At 36.2% G+C, this 18,248-nt stretch overlaps 1 protein-coding gene across 8 annotated transcripts in view; it reads left to right on the top strand.

The window, feature by feature from the left end:
* ADGRL4 (adhesion G protein-coupled receptor L4) overlaps nt 1–18,248 on the top strand; it is a 144,449-nt gene that overhangs the window by 10,738 nt on the left and 115,463 nt on the right. For 3 of the 8 annotated variants that reach the window (XM_086390768.1, XM_086390769.1, XM_086390765.1), the window contains exon 3: nt 4,981–5,057. The exons of the other annotated variants lie outside the window; for them this stretch is intronic. The gene's annotated coding sequence lies outside the window, so the exon portion shown is untranslated. The remainder of the gene's footprint in view (nt 1–4,980; nt 5,058–18,248) is intronic. 8 annotated transcript variants of the gene reach the window in all.

Raw genomic sequence — 18,248 nt, 5'->3', positions numbered from 1 at the left:
ATGTGCTTCTAGATAGCTGTGTAACAAGTTCTTTTTTAAATGAGGTGCCTATTTCCTTGTGACTTCTTGTACTAAATGGAAAATGTAGCCTATTAAAAAATGATGGTCTAAATTAACCCAAGGCTTAAATTCCAGGATGCATGCTTTCTGTGAACTTCATCCAAATAAATAAAACACCTTTGCCAATTTCAGAAATTCTTTTCCTTGTAACTAGAAGTATGACCTCTTTCATCTGTTGTCAAGTAAGGTTACACAATACAGAAAACAACTCAAGCACAATAATTAGGTAGAATGTCCTCAAAACATCCAGTCTATAAGATTACAAATTCTTTTACCATATAAAAAGAGAAAAATAAAGGAATAAACCATTATAAAAACTTTAAGCTAATATTTTATTTTTAAAAAGAGAAGGAAAAAAGGACTTGTGTCATCTGAGTTTTGCTGATCAACTCCACAGTTTTAAATCTGAAAAGTTCTCTAGTCTAATTTGACAGTGTCATTTTTCAGGAATCACTTTTCTAAGTCATCCTGTTTTCATGTTTATCTCATAGGACAATTATGAGAATGAATGAGATACAAACTAAGAAGTAATCTGAGACCTTAAAGAAGAGTTTAACATAGATATATGATTTTGGATTTTCCCAACCAATTTATAATGAAATATGAAAATGTTTCTTCATATAGAAGACTCATTTGTTTTTAATTACTTTTTAATCAGTATTAGCTAGATGGATTCATTGCATATTTAGAACCAGAAAAGTAATATCAGATAACTAATGGCAAGAGAATTAAACAGAAATAGTAAAAATCAACATAGAACTTCTGAGTTTGAATATTAGTAATCAAAAAGACTTATTCAAATTTCTATGTTGAATCAATCCTAGATAATACTTACTGAGTTAACATTATAAAAGTATTGACTTTTTTCCCCAAGTGAAGACTATCATTTTCTTTTTTCTTACTGCAGGTCAAAATGTTGATTCTTCATATATATTATATATATATATCAATTCAGTTCAGTCACTCAGTCATGTCCAACTCTTTGTGACCCCACGAACCACAGCACACTAGGCCTCCCTGTCCATCACCAACTTCTGGAGTCCACCCAAATTCATGTCCATTGAGTCGGTGCTGCCATCCAATCATCTCATCCACTGTTGTCCCCTTCTCCTGCCCTCGATCTTTCCCAACATCAGGGTCTTTTCAAATGAGTCAGCTCTTCGCATCAGGTGGCCAAAGTATTGGAGTTTCAGCTTCAACATCTGTCCTTCCAATGAACACCCAGGACTGATCTCCTTTAGGATGGACTGGTTGGATCCCCTTGCAGTTCAAGGGACTCTCAAGAGTCTTCTCCAACACCACACTTCAAAAGCATGAATTCTTCGGCGCTCAGCTTTCTTTATAGCCCCACTCTGACATCCATACATGACTACTGGAAAAACCATAGCCTTGACTAGATGGACCTTTGTTGACAAAGTAATGTCTCTGCTTTTCAATATGCTGTCTAGGTTCATCATAACTTTCCTTCCAAGGAGTAAGCGTCTTTTAATTTCATGGCTGCAGTCACCATCTGCAGTGATTTTGGAGCCCCAAAAAATACAGTCAGCCACTGTTTCCCCATCTATTTGCCGTGAAGTGATGGGACTGGATGCCATGATCTTAGTTTTCTGAATGTTGAGCTTTAAGCCAACATTTTCACTCTCCTCTTTCACTTTCATCAAGAGGCTCTTTAGTTCTTCTTCACTTTCTACTATAAGGGTGGTGTCATCTGCATATCTGAGGTTATTGATATTTCTCCTGGCAGTTTTGACTCCAGCTTGTGCTTCTTCCAGCCCAGCGTTTCTCATGATGTACTCTGCATATAAGTTAAATAAGCAGGGTAGTTACCTGTGAAATAATTCCTTCTTAGTGTAGTCGTGGCTGAGTGGTTAAGGAGATGGACTAGAAATCCTTTGGGGTCTCCCCGCACAGGTTCGAATCCTACGTGGTAGTTACCAGTGAAATGTATATGTGTATATATACACACACACACACACACACACACACACACACACACACACACACACACACTGACTTACTGACTTCCTAGGTGGCTCAGCCATAATGTGTCCACCTTCCAATTCAGGAGACACAGGAGACTGAGTTCAATCCCTGGGTTGAGAAGATCCTCTGGAGGAGTAAATGGCAATGCACTCCAGTATTCTTGCCTGGAGAATCCCATGGACAGAGGAGCATGGCAGGCTACATTTCATAGGGTCATAAAGAGTCAGATACTCGGTGAGCAACTGAGCATGTGCACACATGCACACACACATACACACACATGCTCTTATAATATGTGCTACTGATGATAAAGCATCAACAGCAATAAAATTAGATCAGTTGTCATTTTTTGCATGCTAAGTGAACAAGGCAGTTCTACCGTCTTATAGTTTCTGTTCAGTTATATCTTTAGGAAATGCTAGGAAATTTAAGGTGGCTCAGACAATGAAGAATCCACATGCAACGAAGGAGACCTGGGTTTGATACCTGAGTTAAGAAGATATCTTTGAGAAGAGCACAGTAACCCACTCCAGTATTCTTGCCTCCATGGACAGAGGAGCCTGATGGGCCATAGTCCATGGGGTCACACAGAGTCGGACACAACTGAGTGACTGAGCACCGCAGAAGAAATTTAAAGGGCTTTGCAGGTGGTGCTAGTGGTAAAGAAACTGTCTGCCAGTGCAGGAGACATAAGAGATAGGAGTTTGATACCTGGTTTGGGAAGATCCCCTGGAGGGGGAAACAGCAACCCACTCCCGAATTCTTGCCTGGAGAATCCCATGGACATAGGAGCCTGGCAGACTCCTGTCCATAGGGTCACAAAGAGTTGGACATGATTGGAGCAACTTAGTACACATACACACAGGAAATTTAAATTAAGTGAAAATTGTACTCTAGATGTGGGATTTTCATATATTGTAAACCTCTTTTGCTTTTCAAGAAAATATTAGTATAAAAAACAAAGAAATTTGGGGTTAGCGCCTTTAACATCACAAAGTGACTCACTGAGTCTCAATTTTTTTGTTTTGTTTTTTATAGTTCCCTATTTGTCAGTATTTTTAAATTGCCAATTTCATTTTGCAAAATCGGTAATATTTCTTTTGTTCTTGGAATGTCAATTTTCTACAGTCCCAGTTTTAATAAGGCACCAGCATACATTATAGCCAAATCCCAGTCATTTGGAAGCAGATTAACCAGATTATCCATTTTCCCATTATTTCTCTTCTTCCTTATTTGGTCTCTTTAGTGCTTAAATAAGTAACTTCAGATTTACAGCTTATTCACAAAAAGCATAATAATACTGATGTTAATTTGAGTGCTTTCTCTGAGCTACCTTCTATTCTAAGCACTTTACATGAATTTATAAATTTAATCTTCATAACAACTCTGAAATAAAAGCTCATATTATCCTCAATTTATAGATTAAGTAATTTTCGCAGAGGAAACACATTCAAACAGTCGCCTCTTATGGTCCTCAAACTACTATGTGAGGTAAATCTGCAAATAATGAAATTGAATCTCATTAATAAAAAGTGAATTATTGTGGTTCTTCCCCTCCCACCTTGATTCTGCCTTTTTTTTTCCACTACATTATCAAAACAACTGATAATAAAAAACAATGTGTGGGGTATATATTTATGACACTTTAGGAATAAGTGCAGGGAAGTTAAAACTATTTACAGGCTTTAATGCTGCTGCTGCCGCTCCTGCCAAGTCGCTTCAGTCATGTCCGACTCCGTGTGACCCCATAGACAGTAGCCCACCAGACTCCCCCGTCCCTGCGATTCTCCAGGCAAGAACACTGGAGTGGGTTGGCCTTCTCCAATGCATGCAAGTGAAAAGTGAAAGTGAAGTCGCTCAGTCGTGTCCAGCCCCTCAGGACCCCATGGACTGCAGCCCACCAGGCTCCTCCGTCCATGGGATTTTCCAAGCAAGAGTACTAATATTTTGATGAAATTCATAGACCAGGAACAGTTATTTTACTCCTGTTTATCTATGTCTTTAAAGCCCAGTGAATTGACAATAAAATCAGTGAAATCAGAGAGGATTCATGAGAAGTCTACAAATTAAGAGCAAACTTTCTCAAAGCAGAATCTTGTGCTACAGGTGGGATAGTTCAGTGTACACAGAGCAGGCTTCAGTGAAGATGGTGTCTTTTCCCTGTGATGGTCATATTCTTTCTCTTGCTCAGAAAGGGAGTAGAAACTTGTTGACATTGTTTTCCTAAGGCTATGCAGATTGATCTCTTTCCCACTGGTGTTTGCTCCCAAATGAAGCCAAGAAAATACTCTCAAAGAAAACTTTGTCATCTGCCTGCCATCACTGAAGTTGAAAATTAATGCAGTCTTTCTGCCCATTCCCCACCTATGCTAACTGGAATAATGCTGGAAACGTCCTATGGCACACCCACATATACAGGAAACTCAGAACTCTTGTGCTAAAGAATTTGTAATTGTCTGGCAGACAAAATGTAGGCCAAAATACCTGTGATAATCAACATTGTTCTTTAGTTATAAACATGACGGTCATTTAAGGATAACCAATCATTGGAGAAAAGCCAAAAATGCAAACACAAAGATGAATAAACAGACTATCTGGCCTAAGAAAGATACTTTCTAAGAGAGGAATGAGGTTGAAGGAAAAATTCCAGTTGATACCCTCAAAGAGATTCTTAGAAAGTTTACATCCAAACAAACCAAATAAGATATGCTTCTGTGTATGAAAAAGCTATCATACCACACAACATATTTTCTTCCTTAGTGTATTCTGTAACCTTTGTGCTACTCAGTTCCTTGTGCTTTGTTTTTCCTTTTATTCATCGCCTTTTGTAGCAATCCCTCAAGACAATAAGCTGGTAAAATTGTCAGTAATGCAAGCAATTCTGAAAAACAGAAGATTGAGACTAAAGTCTCTATTCTTGGGTTTTCTTTCCTATAGAAATGATCACACATAGAACAGGGAAGCTACAAATTTCAAATTTGCTTACACATCAGTGGAGGATACCTGTGGACTGCGTAAGTCAAAATATTCTTAAATTCATCAGCTCAATATAATCTGCCTTTTTATAATAGCCCACTTTCATCCCCTTGCTACATCTCTCCCGAATCCCTTCCCTGCTTTATCTTACAGGTGAAACAGGGTAGTCAGTATGTTCTGACCCAAATTCCATGACCTACTGGTGAATTTTAACATTGTGATATCACTAGTATTGGGATAGAGCCCATACTTGGTACCTAAGAAAAGTGCTGCTGCTGCTGCTAAGTCACTTCAGTGGTGTCCGACTCTGTGAGACCCCATAGACGGCAGCCCACCAGGCTCCTCCATCCCTGGCAAGAATACTGGAGTGGGTTGCCATTTCCTTCTCCAAGCATTGTTGTTGAAAAGCCCCTGCTCCGTTTAATTAAACTCAGGATTTATTTTTGATTCACTTATAACTTCTGTGGTTATAATACTGCAATTATATGCAGTTTCCAACCCATGTTGTTTGTTTTCCTGGAGTGATTTCCCGAATTCACTGGCTAATATACTTGATCAATTCAGTTCAGTTGCTCAGTCGTGTCTGATTCTTTGCAACCCCATGAATCACAGCACCCCAGGCCTCCCTGTCCATCACCAACTCCCAGAGTTCACCAGACTCACGTCCATCGAGTCAGGGATGCCATCCAGCCATCTCATCCTCTGTCGTCCCCTTCTCCTCCTGCCCCAATCCCTCCCAGCATCAGAGTCTTTTCCAGAGAGTCAGCTCTTCACATGAGGTGGCCAAAGCACTGGAGTTTCAGCTCCAGCATCATTCCCTCTAAAGAAATCCCAGGGCTGATCTCCTTCAGAATGGACTGGTTGGATCTCCTTGCAGTTCAAGGGACTCTCAAGAGTCTTCTCCAACACCACAGTTCAAAAGCATCAATTCTTTGGCGCTCAGCCTTCTTCACAGTCCAACTCTCGCATCCATACATGACCACAGGAAAAACCATAGCCTTGACTAGACAGACCTTTGTTGGCAAAGTCATGTCTCTGCTTTTGAATATGCTATCTAGGTTGGTCATAACTTTCCTTCCAAGGAGTAAGCATCTTTTAATTTCATGGCTGCAGTCACCATCTGCAGTGATTTTGGAGCCCCCAAAAATAAAGTCTGACACTGTTTCCACTGTTTCCCCATCTATTTCCCATAAAGTGATGGGACTGGATGCCATGATCTTAGTTTTCTAAATGTTGAGTTTTAAGCCAACTTTTTCACTCTCCTCTTTCACTTTCATCATAGTTACTACCAAAAAAATCTATTTTTCTGCTCCAATGAAATATACTTATCTTCTGATCTATATTATTCCCAGATTAAGGCAATAATATACAATAGAGAGGAGCAGAAAAATAATACTCAGAGACTGAAAAACTAAAAGGCAAAGATGGAAACTATGAGAACAAAACTGAGAAACCAAACAGAGAACCTAGTACCCCTCCAATCAAAGTCTTATTGAAGAGGGGTCAGGCAAGATTTAGCAAAAGAAATCACAAAAGATACAAGACAATTTCCCAAAGCTTAAGAAACACAGGAGTCTTCATTTAAAGAATCCTCCAATATTCACCTGTCTTTTACATAATATGTTTGTGCCTTACATTTCAGCTTTTGTTTAAGGAATACCTCTACGGATATCTTGCAATAAAAGAGGAATATAGTTTACTTTATGATCTGACATTTTTATTTATACGTTCAAGATGTTTATTACCTTTATGCACCTAAATAATAGAATATGTAGGCTCCTTCATTCATATAGCATAGTTGAAAACCTGCTCAAATTATAGTGACAAAACGTGCTTTTCAAAAAAACATTTGAGTGACTCTTACATTCGGGAGAGTGAGTAGAGGCCAAGCCGCCAAGATTCATCCATGACCATTACAAGAAGATTCTCTGTCAGTCCTTTAGGCCGCCATTTCTATATTCATCTACTTTCACTTAACTTCTACTTCATTTAAGCCCTTTTCAGATACTAATTATAGCTTAAGAGAGGAAGGGTATGTTTTAGAAATCCTGCAGTATTACCCTGTCATCTTAAAAATAAAATAATTGCTACTCTGAAGTTTTCTCTTCCAGATTTCCATTATTCAGTTCAGTTCAGTTCAGTCACTCAGTCGTGTCTGACTCTTTGTGACCCCATGGACTGCAGCACGCCAGGCCTTCCTGTCCATCACCAACTCCTGGAGTTTACTCAAACTCATGTCCATTGAGTCGGTGACGCCATCCAACCATCTCATCCTCTGCTGTCCCCTTCTCCTCCCGCCTTCAATCTTTCCCAGCATCAGAGTCTTTTCAAATGAGTCAGTTCTTCGCATCAGGTGGCCAAAGTATTCCATTATTAGATCGTTTTTTATATCCTTATTACTAACTAAGACCCAGCCTCATAACTTGACCCCTCCTAGTATGTCATGCCCTAGTAACTAGATTCTTTGATAATATATTCTCATATAACTGTGCCAAAATATCTAAGGTCTCTCTTATTATTTAAATGGACTAGTATATAGAATCTGCCTGCAGTGTAAGAGACCTGGGTTCTATCCCTGGGTTGGGAATGTCCTCTGGAGAAGGGGAATGGCCACCCACTCCAGTAGTCTTGCCTGGAGAATTCCATGGACAGAGGAGCCTTACAGGCCCCAGTCCATGGAGTCGGAAAGAGTCGGACATGACGAAGCAACTTTCACTTCACACGTGAGCGCACACGCATGTGCGTGCATACACACACACGCACACATAGACACACACACACACACACACACACACTAGTCCTGTTCAACTGAGACTCTTATGATAATGGTTGTTAATGTCTCAGCTTTAAAATTCTGATTCTGTTATGAGACTTTTATTTGAACTTCAGTCAATTTAAATTTCATCTTTTTTAGTAACTAATGGATTTTCAGCTCAGTTTGGAACATGAAAGCAAAACAGATACGGGTTTTTGTCTCGTGCTTCTAAACTCAGTGGTCTTTCCACTGTACCACACTGCTTTTCACCCTGATCTCTGGAGCTGGCATGACCAGTGCAGGCGAGGCTTTCATCTACTGCTTGTGCTCACTTCTCCCTACTCATGACCATAACACCATGATGATATACATATTTTTTCCCTACTGAACCAAGATGTGACCTCAGAGTTCTTCAGACATATATTACACATCCATAGAGGTCACCAAATAAATAAAACGTATTTTCCATTCTGTTTTCTCAGTGACTTTCTCCTGTGAAAAAAAATTCTGGACCAATCTTCAGTGAACCCCTTGTATTACAGTGCTAAAAACTAAGGTATTAAATATTATATAGTATGATCAGCAAGAGAAATGCTGTATCAGAGTCACTTGAATCATTCAGAAGAAACAAGAAGGCTGTAAATGTTGATTTTTATATTTGCTCCTTTCTGGGAAAGGTTTAGTCACTGTTGTATGTGGTTGAGAGTACCCCCTTTTGAATAAAACAGTGCATGTATTCATTTTGTGGAGAGGAGGGTTATGACTCATGTGAATTTATAAGTACCATTTAACGAACAATCTGGAACAAAATGCTACAAAATGAAACTTGTCCTTGTGTTGCAACTTCAAAGGAACATTGATGATCGTTTATTTATAAGTGTAATGAGCCAGGGAGTTGAGAGTGGACTTGATCAGTGGGGCAGTCTTCTCAGCTGGAAACCTGTATCTAAATTTCTCCATTCTGAGGATTTCATGTATTTCCAGGCATCAAAATACTTTGTGTCAGACAATAAATGGGATGGGATAAACAATTGTGTGGGTGCTCAGGAAAGAAATAAGGCACTTTAAATGTTGGGAATATTATAAGCTTTGACTTAATATCTAAGACCCAATACATACGTCAATTTGCAAGGCCTTTCTTATTCCTATATGTTCAGAATGATTGTTTGCTTTTTCATCTTCTCATAATTCCTTTTCATTTTTGCATTAATTCATTAATTTTGGAATAAGTGTTGATGGAGTCTGCCTGCTTTTTAATGGTGCCTGGGGAATCCCAACAGTGACTGCTGTTTGAAAATGGTGACTAATTCTTATTTTTTACTACATCCTTGGAAACTATTAAAATTCCTTGGATACAGTCTGTCAAATACATGGATTGGTTTTTGAGTGGTTATTCTGATTGGTTGGTGCCCCATTCTTACTGTTCCATGTCTGTGCTGAATTTACTAAGATATTATATATGATATTCCTGCTTGCATGGATCCACACTCAGATTTGCTTAAATACTCTGCATTGTAACAAGACCCATACAGCAAGATTACTGTATGCATAATCCCATCCCAAGTATTTTGCTATAAATAAAGACTATCCATTATAACCAGATGGAAAATGTGTATGAATGATCAGTTCGCTTAATAAACTTTACATTGGTTTTTTCCAAATTGGCTCTCCCTGTTTCATTTTGAGTGATCAACTATGCAAGACTGAATTTCCATTAACTTATCTGTTGCTCTTTTGAACATTTTCACGAGTTAAGAAGCAGTATGTCCTAAGGCAGGGTTGTTTCCCATATTGGCACTAATGCTTGTGATGACTTCCTGTTTTTGAAGCACTCTGGCCCTAATCTTCAGAGTCCCAGTTGTCACATTAACTGTGGTATTTTTTTTTTCTGCATCTTATGTGTAAAATATGCTGTTTTCATAGAAATCCTAGGAATTGTGAAATTATTGGCACTTAGAAAAATTATATTTTCACTTCTAATCATAATAATTGTTCTTTAATTTCAGAAAATAATTTTTCTGTCATTGAAAATATCCGTCTCACGTTTATCACTTTTTACAATGAACTAATCTTTTTAAGTACAGCATTACACAAAGCTGTATTTATTCTTCAGTTACCTACTTAGGGTGAACTTTTGTCCTTTTTGCATTAATATGTACAAAGTAAGACTGCTATTAAAACAAATTTTACTTTGTTTTTTTTTTTATCAAGCTCTAAATTTGATTAAAATTGAATAGATTATAACATGAATGAAGTGGGAAGAAATAAAATACTCTCTGTATATTACTTTATTGTATTAGTTTTGCCAAATATCTAAATGAATTCGCCACAGGTATACATGTATTCCCCATCCTGAATCCTCCTCCCTCCTCCCTAAAATTTTAATACTTGTAATATATAAAGATTTTGAAGAAAATATTGTCTTCATCCACAAAAATGTTGTGTTTAATTTTTGTAAATGTGTTTTAACCCTCCCTCAGAGTTATTCACCTTCTTGCTTTAGAAAACATTCTTTTCATTCTGTCTAGCAGTGCTGAAATCAGCTAAGAGTATATGTTTAGGAGTGTGTGCAAAAAATGCTTTGAAAAGCTTTAATGTATTATCTCAGATAATTTTTTCTTCCGTCTTCTTGAGATATGATTTTATATCCCATATTTTATCAACTACCAAACTGGTCTCAAGAATCTGAATTTACAGTAAATAAACTTTTAGAATTTGTTAGTGGCTGTGTGAGATAATACCACTAGGTAGTGTTCGTTACCCAGCGTTTGTATAAAGGTATCATGATCATGCATTTTGAGTGTTAAAGAACAGAACACATAATTTTTGTCTACCATGAAAATTGTGATTTTATGAATATTAAAACGTTAAGGCAATATTATTGATATATTTCAGCTTCTTTAACTGTTTGGTCCATTGGCATTGAGAGAAAAGGTACAAGGACTTACATTATTGTCGTCACATGTGGAGTTGTGAGTAGGATGAAAATCAGTTATTAGAAAAAACATTTAAAGAAATTAGAATATAAAGAAAGACCTTCAATATAATACATGATGGTATTTTACATTCAAGTCAATGAATTTTCATTAAAAATATGATTATCTTGAGTGTCATTGGTCTGAAAAGTTCAATTCCTGCTAAGTCCTTTTATACGAAATTTACTGCATGGTTATGCTATTTTCCATGTTAACTTGATTTTTCCCGCAATTTTATGTTCATATAGTTTATATTACCAAGAAATCCAGATTAGTATACAGTTTCAGAGATTCTCTTTATAATTGTTTAAAAGTTCCCAAACAAATTGCTAGAAGATAGAATGCCAGATGTGTTCAAACCTTGTACTTAGTTTAAGGAGGAAATCAACACTTTGGTCCTTTATTTGCCATGGAAAAAGATAATGACATTCTCTAGGAAGATTAGAATCTAACCAAACATTGTAGGCTATATATAGCATACAAAGCCTTGTGCCATTTGTGAAAACGTTATCAGGGAGAAAACCCAATGACTGATTTTTTGAACTGTATTTTTTAGGGACACAGATTTAATTTAGAGATTATGGTTTGAAAATAAAATTTACTGTATGAGTGTTTTTAGCTGATAAGAAATTGATTTTGTGACCTTGCTACACATTAATTGAAACATCTGCCAATATATCTTGAAGTAGTTTAAGGAACTGTAGACACTTGGAATCGTATCATTTCTTCATGTTAAACTTACTAGTTAATCACTTTGTTACCATTAAAAGAAAGAAACTAATTTTCATGTGAGATCTGAATAATCTCTCTCTCTGGCATAATAAGTGGGATTTATGTAATTGACATTATATTTAGTTGTTTTATGATATTGAAGGTGGAGTCCTTTAATAGTGTTATTCTTACTGAGCAGTATGGTATTTTGTACTCTCTATTATCTTAAAGGTTATATTTATAAAACAAAAAATATTAAAGTGTGCATACATTAGCGCACTTAGACATAAAGATTATTATTTAAATTATTCAGTAAATTTTAAAATGTAGTTTTTAAAAAGTTACAGTAGAATGAAGGTAGTTATCAGTGTTTTGCTTGTCTAAAATCTTAGCTTATTTAGCAGATATTAGGATGTGTTTACAGAGGAAAACCTGAATTGGAGAGGAGAGTTAAAACAAATTGTGAAATTTGTAGTCTTCCCAAAGAACACCAAAATGTTTTGAGATTATTTGGGTTGACTAATCAAATCAGTTATATATGCAATAATTATCCAGAAAAGTGAGCATCTCCACTTTATTTCTCTTTTGTGGATAGAACCTCAGAACTAAAATTTAGGTCATGGTTCTTTAGTGACATCATGCTGAGATGGCCCTCTGCTGATGAAAAACACATTCTGAGTATTAATTTATTATTTAAAATGTGATTAGAGTTATAGTTAACATTTAGAACTCAAGAAAGGAACCTGCTGTTTATTTGTGTATTTTTGATAATTAAAGTTGACACATGCAGACGACTAAATCAATTTGAACAAGGGTGAACAGAAGTTGAGGTGGTTCTAACACTTACTTGGTAGCTTTGTGTTTCTAGAAAAATATTGATATTTTGAAATGAGACAATTCTATATCCTTTGTGTAGGAAAGGTTCTTATGCTGGGTTTCCTGGTGCCATATGGAGGATATGTTCTAAAGATCATTTCTGGACCTTTATAAACACAGAAACCTATTGAGAATACTAAAAAAGTGCAGCAAATCTCTGTTGTATATACAATGCATGAAAGCAAGCAGATGCTTGATTTAGTGCTATGTTTGTTCAACAAATGTAATATTTACTGCAGCAGTTTCATAATGGAACACCATGTGGAGAGGAATGTTTTTAAATGTGTTTTTGACTTTGATTTCAGTTTATTAGTAAATAAATATATCAGAAAACTTTCAATAGAGGCATTAATTGGTTTATAGTCAATAATCTCATTCTACTTATCCTTTTAAACAATCTGATGGCCAATTTAATAAAGAAGTGTGAAGTTAATCTGAATTTAAGCAAAATTTTAGATTATAACTCATAATACACCTTCCTTAGTCTATTGAGAAAACTTAAGTTTTCTCAATTATTGGAGCTACAATTTTTAAAAAAGAATCCATCAATTCATAAATTGTGATCAAAGGACTTTCTACTAAATGATACCTTAATATTTGGAGATCAGTTCCTTTATAATTGAAAAGAAATTGCCCTTATGACAGTATTAAAACTGAATGACCCAAGTAGAAATATGGAACGCTTAGAGAATAGAATTTAAATTAAATTTTGACATGTGGTAAGTATTCAAATCTAGAATACTGGATACAAATAATAAATATAGAAGGGAAAAATGGGTATTGTTTGTTTCAAAGTAGATTTCAGCACAGGAAGCATTTTAATAGAGACTCACGTTGAAAATCTGTACCTCAGCGTTTTAGATTCAGATAATATTAACAGTTTCGACCAAGATTGATCAAATGTGAATTACAGCTTATTTGGGGAAGCAGGGCTATAGAAGAAGCAGAGACGCTGAGGAAGCCTCACTTGGGAGCAAATCCTGGTTCTGTCATTTACTAGCTGTCATATTTGGACCAGTTTCTATGTTTTTAGTTGATAAATAGTCTTATCAACTTCAAAATATCTTATGCAGATACAAGAAGATAATAAAAGTATAGCACTTAATTATGATACTGGCCATATTGAAAGCCCTCGCTAACTATTACTATTACTATTGAACTAATACTAATGTAAATCTGTCAGTCACTTTCTGCCAAATTTTTTTTGGTAGGTTCATTCTTTGTCTACTTTCCCAACCATCCAGAAAATCAGATTAAGATCATGTAGGCAGCTAGATTAAAACAACGAAGTGCTCTTCAGCTTTTACCAAATTCCATTAACAGCAACACATATGAGCACTTAGTCATATACCTAGAATAAAGGTATATTACTCCTCACTTGTTAATAGTTTATTAATCCTTAATTGACATTTTAGGCTTCCTGTGTCTGAAGGAAAAAAAAATTAATCACTCACTTACTACTAATCTTTCTTTGAAGACTGATTTTCATTTAATTACCTTTGTACCAATCACCTGATTAGCTTGGTGGAAGCTGAATTTAAAGAAGCATATTTAAAAAGAATATTTAGGAACTAACTGCTTCCAGATTTTATACACACACATATATATATGCCAGTGCGTTATTATTTTGTTTTTAATCTTTAGCATCAAAGATGTGGTACCTAGTGGAGGATGTAGAGTACAATAGGAAACATTTAAAGAATGTAAATTCTCAGAAAACAGTTTATTCCACTTACTATGAATGTTGATTATAATTGATTAACAAATATATTAATATTGCTTGAAAACACAGGATTTACAAGAAGTCTTGGAAAAAATCTACATATTGTGAAATTCTAATAATGTTCTTTGGCATAGCAAATGTCCTATTAAAATTAGCTATTTAAAAGTATGCAAAGATTATACATCAACTATATCTCAATAAAAATTAACAAAACAAAATGAAGATTGATAGATACACAAAAAAGCATATATATTTCTGTATGTTTTTAAAATTATTATTATACAATTTTTTAAAATAAGACTTGCAACATACTTTGGCATAAACTTAGAACAGAGAAACATATATATACACACATATATATGTGTTTGTGTGTATATAAATAATAAGATCATCATATATAATAAGATCACCATATAAATGCTTCTGTGTGTGTGTGCTGTCACTCAGTCATGTCCGACTCTTTGCAGCCCTGTGGATTGTAGCCACCTGGCTCCTCTGTCCATCGAATTTTTCAGACAAGAATGCTGGAGTGGGTTGCCATTTTCTTCTCCAAGGGATCTTTCCCACCCAGGGATTGAACCTGCGTATCTTGTGTCTCTAAGCAGGTGGATTCTTTACCACTGTAGCTCCTGGGAAACCCATATATGCTTATATATGATGATGCAATTCATTTGCCATTGAATGAGACCATTCTGAGAAACATATAAATACAATAATTTTGCAGAGTGACAAGAGTATTTGGTACAACTTTGTTTCAAGGACGAGAATTTCAATATAATCTCTAGAAAGTGAAAGTGAAGTCCCTCAGTTGTGTCCGACTCTTTGTGACCCCACGGACAGTAGCCTACCAGGCTCCACCGTCCATGGGATTTTCCAGGCAAGAATACTGGAGTGGGCTGCCATTTCCTTCTCCAGGGTACCTTCCCAACCCAGGAATCAAACCCGGGTCTTCTGCATTGCAGACAGATGCTTTACCGTCCTAGCCACCAATCACAGGTCCATAGAATAACCTCCTGGAAAGCACCTATCAGGATTTTCAGTGCCTTGGAGAAATAATATATGTTCATTGACAAGAACTGGTTGAGAGTAATGATTGGAATTACTCTGTCATGATTCTGCTCTTCTGAGGCTGTTCAAGCATTCATCAATGTAATAGTACATTCTGAATAAGGATAGATTTGAGTGGAAATATATCAAGACACCTTTATTCAGTTCAGCAACATTTCTGAGTTATGGTTTAAGTTACGTCACTCCAAGATGATCAAATATTTATTCACTGTATTTGAACCATCTGTACTCCTTGGAAGCCTTTCTGGTAAATGAAAAGAAAGATAAACACAAATTCATTTGATGAAGAATAAAAAATCATTGTTTTGAAACTAAATCTCAACTAAACATTTTTTAAAGTCAAAACAAACTTCTCAGCACCACGCCAGTAGTGAAAATCCATATCAGACTCTAAATTTACTCCTCTCTATTCTTTTTAACTTTTCATTCAAAATTCAGTTCATTTCAGTTCAGTCGCTCAGTCGTGTCCAACTCTTTGCAACCCCATGAATCACAGCACGCCAGGCCTCCCTGTCCATCACCAACTCCTGGAGTTCACTCAGACTCACGTCCATCGAGTCAGTGATGCCATCCAGCCATCTCATCCTCTGTCGTCCCCTTCTCCTCCTGCCCCCAATCCCTCCCAGCATCAGGGTCTTTTCCAATGAGTCAACTCTTCGTATGAGGTGGCCAAAGTATTGGAGTTTCAGCTTTAGCATCATTCCTTCCAAAGAAATCCCAGGGCTCATCTCCTTCAGAATGGACTGGTTGGATCTCCTTGCAGTCCAAGGGACTCTCAAGAGTCTTCCAACACCACAGTTGAAAAGCATCAATTCTTCGGCACTCAGCCTTCTTCACAGTCCAACTCTCGCATCCATACATGACCACAGGAAAAACCATAGCCTTGACTAGACAGACCTTTGTTGGCAAAGTCATGTCTCTGCTTTTGAATATGCTATCTAGATTGGTCATAACTTTCCTTCCAAGGAGTAAGCGTCTTTTAATTTCATGGCTGCAGTCACCATCTGCAATGATTTTGGAGCCCCAAAAAATAAAGTCTGACACTGTTTCCCCTGTTTCCCCATCTATTTCCCATGAAGTGATGGGACTGGATGCCATGATCTTCGTTTTCTGAATGTTGAGCTTTAAGCCCACTTTTTGACTCTCCTCTTTCACATTCATCAAGAGGCTTTTTATTCCTCTTCACTTTCTACCGTAAGGGTGGTGTCATCTGCATATCTGAGGTTGTTGATATTTCTCCTGGCAATCTTGATTCCAGCTTGTATTTCTTCCGGCCCAGTGTTTCTCACGATGTACTCTGCATATAAGTTACATAAGCAGGGTGACAATATACAGCCTTGACGTGCTCCTTTTCCTATTTGGAACCAGTCTGTTTTTCCATGTCCAGTTCTAACTGTTGCTTCCTGACCTGCATACAGATTTCTCAAGAGGCAGATCAGGTGGTCTGGTATTCCCATCTCTTTCAGAATTTTCCACAGTTTATTGTGATCCACACAGTCAAAGGCTTTGGCATAGTCAATAAAGCAGAAATAGATGTTTTTCTGGAACTCTCTTGCTTTTTCCATGATCCAGCAGATGTTGGCAATTTGATCTCTGGTTCCTCTGCCTTTTCTAAAACCAGCTTGAACATCAGGAAGTTCATGGTTCACATATTGCTGAAGCCTGGATTGGAGAATTTTAAGCATCACTTTACTAGCATGTGATGAGTGCAATTGTGTGGTAGTTTGAGCATTCTTTGGCATTGCCAAGGAAATGATAATCCATTTAACTATTTAAAAATGTGTAATAAAGTATTTAAACCCTTAGTATAATAGCATTTGCTTTTTGATTACCTTTATTTTATAACTGGGCAAGAAAATACTAGGTTATGTCTTATATTTCTTCAGTTTTAGAATTTTATTTATTATTTTTAATTGGAGTATAATTGCTTTAAAATGTTTTGTTAATTTCTGATATATGGCAACATGAATTAGCTATATGTAAAGTTTTAAATTTTAAATTCTAACATATTTTACAACTTTCATTCTAATTTTTCAATATTCCTAAATTCGGAGAAGGCAATGGCACCCCACACAGAGACACAAAAATAAGCTGCTATTGAAAATATTTTAAATAATACAAGAAGTAATATCTTATAATACACTTAAAAATCCATTCTGTGATTAGTATAGATTATTTTTTAACTATAGAGCAATAATGTTGAATCAAATCAGGGGCTCTTCTGCATAATTTAGCATTTATTTTAATTCATGTATCCATTCACGCAAAAACTTGTTGAGCACCTATGTTGTGATAAGGTTCTACTTTGTAGAGTTAAATATAAAGTAGTGGATAAGTATATGTGGCTGTTGTGGATTCTAGAAGGATAAAGAAACATTTAAATCATAATTACACAAATGAGTAATCATTTGAGCAGCCCAAGTAGTCATGGAAACTTCATAAGGAGACAGTGTTTAAAGTGATGGTTGAGCTGGAAATTTGCTTAATGAAGCATATGCTTGAGTATAGATATGGCAGGTAGGAATGATCATCATATGTACTTATGAAAGCACTAATGAATGAGAAAGAAATACAAATTCTAACAACCAAAATAAGTTGCTGAAGTGAAATGCTGCAATTGTAGAACATGTATCTAAAACATAGGTCAGTAGCCATATTATGTAAAGTCCTGATGTTATCCATAGGAAAAAAAAAATTCTGCTTTCAAAAATTCACTTTTTCTTCTATACAAAGTAAATAAATTGAAGGCCAACAAAGTATGGATACAGGTTCATCAAGTGGATGCTGTCTCATGAGTCATGGGAGTGAATATTGACTTAGTCAAGATTAGTGACCAAAAAGATGGAAGAAATTAGAAGGGAATGACATATAATACGTAGAGATCTATAAGTCTTAATCATGATTGGATGATGTTACAAGTAAGAGACAGGAAGATGTCAAGGATATCTCTTAGATCTGTAGTGTGAACAAATAGGTGGATACTGGTGCATTTGATGGAAAAAAGGAAATATAGATGGAGAAATCATTTGCTCTGTTTTGGGTATGGTATCATTGTCATGCCATTCATATATATAAGTGGAGATAACACTACATGTTGGTCTGGAACTTAGAGAAGTCTTGA

This window comes from Bos grunniens, chromosome 3 (genome assembly GCF_055505025.1).
Source record: "Bos grunniens cultivar Pamir isolate PY7600 chromosome 3, Bosgru_T2T1.0, whole genome shotgun sequence".
NCBI lineage: Eukaryota > Metazoa > Chordata > Mammalia > Artiodactyla > Bovidae > Bos > Bos grunniens.
This window is presented reverse-complemented; position numbering and strand designations above follow the sequence as displayed.